Consider the following 5925-nt stretch of genomic DNA (forward strand, 5'->3'; position numbering starts at 1 on the left):
GGAGAAAAGGAAAGATATACCCATCTGAATGCAGAGTTCCAAAGAATAGCAAGGAGAAATAAGAAAGCCTTCCTCAGCGATCAATGCAAAGAAATAGAGGAAAACAATAGAATGGGAAAGACTAGAGAGCTCTTCAAGAAAATTAGAGATACCAAGGGAACATTTCATGCAAAGATGGACTCGATAAAGACAGAAATGGTATGGTCCTAACAGAAACAGAAGATATTAAGAAGAAGTGGTAAGAATACACAGAAGAACTGTACAAAAAAGATCTTCATGACCCAGATAATCAAGATGATGTGATCACTCGCCTAGAGCCAGATATCCAGATATCTGAAGTCAAGTGGGCCTTAGAAAGCATCACTACAAACAAAGCTAGTGGAGGTGATGGAATTCCAGTTGAACTATTTCAAATCCTCAAAGATGATGCTGTGAAAGTGCTGCACTCAATATGCCAGCAAATTTGGAAAACTCAGCAGTGACCACAGGACTGGAAAAGGTCAGTTTTCATTCCAATCCCAAAGAAAGGCAATGCCAAAGAATGCTCGAACTACCACACAATTGCATTCATCTCACACGCTAGTAAAGTAATGCTCAAAATTCTCCAAGCCAGGCTTCAGCAAGACATGAACCATGAACTTCCAGATGTTCAAGCTGGTTTTAGAAAAGGCGGAGGAACCAGAGATCAAATTGCCAACATCCACTGGATCATCGAAAAAGCAAGAGAGTTCCAGAAAAGCATCTATTTCTGCTTTATTGACTATGCCAAAGCCTTTGACTGTGTGGATCACAATAAACTGTGGAAAATCCTGGAAGAGATGGGCATACCAGACCACCTGACCTGCCTCTTGAGAAACTTGTATGCAGGTCAGGAAGCAACAGTTAGAACTGAACATGGAACAGACTGGTTCCAAATAGGAAAAGGAGTACATCAAGGCTGTATATTGTCACCCTGCTTATTTAACTTATATGCAGAGTACATCATGAGAAACGATGGGCTGGAGGAAACACAAGCTGGAATCAAGATTGCCGCGAGAAATATCAATAACCTCAGATATGCAGATGACACCACCCTTATGGCAGAAAGCGAAGAACTAAAGAGCCTCTTGATGAAAGTGAAAGTAGAGAGTGAAAAAGTTGGCTTAAAGCTCAACATTCAGAAAAATAAGGTCCTGTCATCTGGTCCCATCACTTCATGGGAAATAGATGGTGAAACAGTGGAAACAGTGTCAGACTTTATTTTTATGGGCTCCAAAATCACTGCTGATGGTGATTGCAGCCATGAAATTAAAAGACGCTTACTCCTTGGAAGGAAGGTTATGACCAACCTAGATAGCATATTTAAAAGGAGAGACATTACTTTGCCAACAAAAGTCCGTCTAGTCAAGGCTATGGTTTTTCCAGTGGTCATGTATGGATGTGAGAGCTGGATGGTGAAGAAAGCTGAGCGCTGAAGAATTGATGCTTTTGAACTGTGGTGTTGGAGAAGACTCTTGAGAGTCCCTTGGACTGCAAGGAGATCCAACCAGTCCATCCTAAAGGAGATCAGTCCTGGGTGTTCATTGGAAGGACTGATGTTGAAGCTGAAACTCCAATACTTTGGCCACCTTATGCGAAGAGTTGACTCGTTGGAAAAGACCCTAATGCTGGGAAGGATTGTGGGCAGGAGGAAAAAGGGACGACATAGGATGAGATGGCTGGATGGCATCACTGACTTGATGGACATGGGCTTGGGTAGACTCCGGGAGTTGGTGATGGACAGAGAGGCCTGGCGTGCTGCGATCCATGGGGTCACAAAGAGTGGGACACAACTGAGTGACTGAACTGAACTGAACTCATAATTGTCAGTTACAGCCCCAGAGAATCCATACACATTATATAAGAGTTGAGGAGATAAATAATGCCTCTGAAACGGGTAATTGAGAATACGTATAGTAATTTTACCGTTTACTCTAACTCTCATTTTTGCTTGTTGAGTAATGAAAAACAAACTCTGCAAAGTATACTTACTTATACAAAATTTAAGCAGACTGTAGTTTGAAAGCATTGGGAAGAAAAGGATAAAGACATCTGGTTTAGAAAGCAACACACACGTGAACGGGCACATGGGAACTCTAGGAAGGCCATTATATTGATATTTATGTAAATAAAGTGATTAGCATTAAGCATTCCTTTGTGACTTTAATTACTTAAGATTTCTCCCATCAGAACTCCTAATCTAAACCGTACAATATGAAGAATTCAGAAGACTCTACATCCAGTTAAAATAATATAAACTAGTATAGATTCACCAATGGATTGTTAAAAATCCATGAAATCTGGGAAGTGTTCCAGAGTCCAAACTGGAGAGTCTGAGTTTGAAACATTTACAAAAGTAGAATATTCTCAGCTAGCATGCAAATGGGACCTACACAGATGATTTAGCCAAAGTTTGATCCTGGTGCTTTTGGAATGAAATCCCAGAAAACCTTTGTTCCTGGATTTTTTGGTTATAAGCAAAAGACATTTTGAGGGAGGACAATAATACAAATGCCTGCATGAGTGAGGCATGTAACTAACTGGCAGAATCAGTGTACTTACTGTGAGTGTGTAAACTAATTTTCTAGTCCCAGCAAATGGACTAGAAAAATTAATTTCAGTTTTAGCAACTTTGAAGTGGGAATTTTAACAGTGTCAGCTTAATTTGGGCTTCCCACATGGCTGTGTAGTAAAGAAACTGCCTTCCAATGCAGGAGATGCTGGAGATATAGGATCAATCCCTGGATTGGGAAGATCCCCTGGAGAAGGAAATGGCAACCCACTCCAGTATTCTTGCCAGGGAAATCACGTGGACAGAGAAGCATGGCAGGCTACAGTCCATGGGGTCATAAAAGATTCTGACATGATTTAGTGACTAAACGACAGCACAAAAGAGACACTCTGCCTTTGTGATCAGCCACAATCACTGAAATCCCAGACTCTCAGAAGGAAAGAAGGTGCTTATGATTGACTGCATTGTTTGTATACAATCTAGAGAGGTTGGACAACAGAATTCACTGACTCAGACACAAAAGCAATCTATTACCCAGGGAACATTTCAAAAGCCAGCCAAGGGTCCGCCTTGGAAGCAGGTTTTTCTGATAAACAGCCCTTCCATGTTAACCCTTGCCTGCATGTCAACTAATGTGCCAGTTGTTTAAAAAATACCCACCTATAATACTACACTCCTACAGACCTGTTGTATGTCATATATGAAAAAGATAATAAAGTAGTCTTCCAATTATTGATGTTTAAATGCTGTTGACCTTCACTTAAGTAAAAGCCTTTTAAATTAATGTATTGAAGAGAACAATAAAATCAGATATGTCCTTCAGGGAAATGTATCTCAGCCAAATGGAGGAACATAAAATGACTCTTGATCATACAACTCAAAAGCAAACAATCTGAATAAAAAATGGGCAAAAGATCTGAACAGACATTTTTCCAAAGACACACAGATTGCCAACAGGTACATAAAAAGGTGCTCAACATCCTAAATATTCAGGAAAGTGCAAATCAAAACCATAATGAGATATTACCTCACAACTGTTAGAATGGCTATAGTCAAAAAGATGAGAAGTAACAAGTGCTGGCATGGATACTAGTGGGAATGTAGATTGGTGACACCACTATGGAAAACACTATAGAGGTTTCTCAAACATTTAAAAATAGAGCTACCATATGATCCAGAAATTGCACTTCTGGACATTTCCAAAGAAAATGAAAACAGTAATTTGAAAAGATACATACATTTCAGTATTCACAGCAGCAGCATTTACAATTGCCAAGATATGGGGACAACCTAAGTGTAATAGATGGATGAATGGATAAAGAAAATGTTAAATACATATATGTATAAATTATTCAACCACCAAAAAAGGAAATCTTGCCATCTGTGACAACAGGGATGGGCCTTAAGTGTATTATGTTAAGTGAAAAAAGTCAGATGGAGAAAGGTAAATAGCATATGAGTACACTTACATATGGAATATAAACAAACAAACTCAGATACAGAAAACAGATCGGCGGTTGCCAGAGCTGAAGTGTGGCAAGGTAGATGAAATGGGTGAAGGTGGTTAAAAGATACAAATTTACAATCATAAACTAAGTCCTGGGGAATCAATATACAATAAAGGATTCCCGGGTGGAGCAGTGGTAAAGAATTCGCCTGCCAATGCAGGAGACACAGGAGACGTGGGTCAGGAAGATCCCCCAGAGTAAGAAATGGCAAATCACCCCAGTATTCTTGCCTGGAGAAGCCTATGGATAGAAAAGCCTGACAGGCTACAGTTCATGGGGTCACGAAGAGTCGGACACGATTGAAAATGCATGCACACACATGGTAAGTATACCTAAAAATAGAGTATTATTAATTGAAAGCTACTAAGAGAATAGATCTGAAAAGTTCTCACTACAAGAAAAACAAAACAAAAAAACTATGTGTTGTGGTGATAAATAGTTAGCAAGATTTATCATGTTGATCATTTTTCAATATATATATAATGAATCATTATGGTCTACACCTGAAACTAATATAGTTCAGTTGCTCAGTCATGTCTGACTCTTTGAGACCCCATGGACTGGAGCACGCCAGGCTTCCCCGTCTTTCACCAACACCCAGAGCTTGCTCAAACTTATGTCCATTGAGTTGCTGATGCCATCCAACCATCTCATCCTCTGTTGTCCCTTTCTCCTCCCTCCTTCAATTTTTCCTAGCATCCTGGTCATTTCCAATGAGTCGGTTCTTCGCATCAGGTGGCCAGACTATTGGAGTTTCAACTTCACTATCAGTCCTTCCCATGAATACTCAGGACAGATTTCCTTCAGGACTGACTGGTTTGATCTTCTTGCAGTCCAAGGGACTCTCAAGAGGCTTCTCCAACACCACAGTTCAAAGGCATCAATTCTTCAGCACTCAGCTTTCTTTATAGTCCAACTCTCACATCCATACATGACTACTGGAAAAACCATAGCCTTGACTAGACAGACCTTTGTTGGCAAAGTAATGTCTCTGCTTTAAATATACTGTCTAGGCTGGTCATAGCCTTTCTTCCAAGGAGCAAGCGTCTTTTAATTTCATGGCTGCAGTCACCATCTGCAGTGATTTTGGAGCCCCCAAAATAAAGTCTCTCACTGTTTCCATTGTTTCCCATCTATTTGCCATGAAGGGATCAGACCGGAGTCCATGATCTTAGTCTTCTGAATGTTGAGCTTTAAGCCAGCTTTTTCACTCTCCTCTTTCACTTTCATTAAGTGGCTCTTCTTCTTCACTTTCTGCCATAAAGATGGTGTCTTCTTCATATGTGAGGTTATTGATATTTCTCCCAGCACTCTTGATTCCAGCTTGTGCTTTATCCAGACTGGTATTTTGCATGATATAATCTTCATGTAAGTTAAATAAGCATGGTGACAATACACAGCCTTGTTGTACTCTTTTCCTGATTTGGAACCAGTCTGTTGTTCCATGTCCAGTTCTAACTGTTGCTTCTTGACCTGCATATAGATTTGTCAGGAGGCAGGTCAGGTGATCTGGTATTTCCATCTCTTTCAGAATTTTCCACTGTTTGTTGTGATCCACACAGTCAAAGGCTGTGGCATAGTCAATAAAGAAGAAGTAGATGATTTTCTGAAACTCTCTTGCTTTTTTGATGATCCAACAGACGTTGGCAATTTGATCTTTTGTTCCTCTGCCTTTTCTAAATCCAACTTGAACATCTAGAAGTTTACGGTTCATGTACTTTGAAGACTGGCTTGGAGAATTTTGAGCATTACTTTGCTAGCATGTGAGATGAGTGCAACTGTGTAGTAGTTTGAATATTCTTCAGCATTGCCTTTCTTTGGGATTGGAATGAAAACTGACCTTTTCTAGTCCTGGGGCCACTACTGAATTTTCCAAATTTGCTGGGA

This window comes from Giraffa tippelskirchi, chromosome 10, assembly GCF_054371585.1.
Source record: "Giraffa tippelskirchi isolate mGirTip1 chromosome 10, T2T-mGirTip1v1.2.pri, whole genome shotgun sequence".
Classification (NCBI taxonomy): Eukaryota; Metazoa; Chordata; class Mammalia; order Artiodactyla; family Giraffidae; genus Giraffa; species Giraffa tippelskirchi.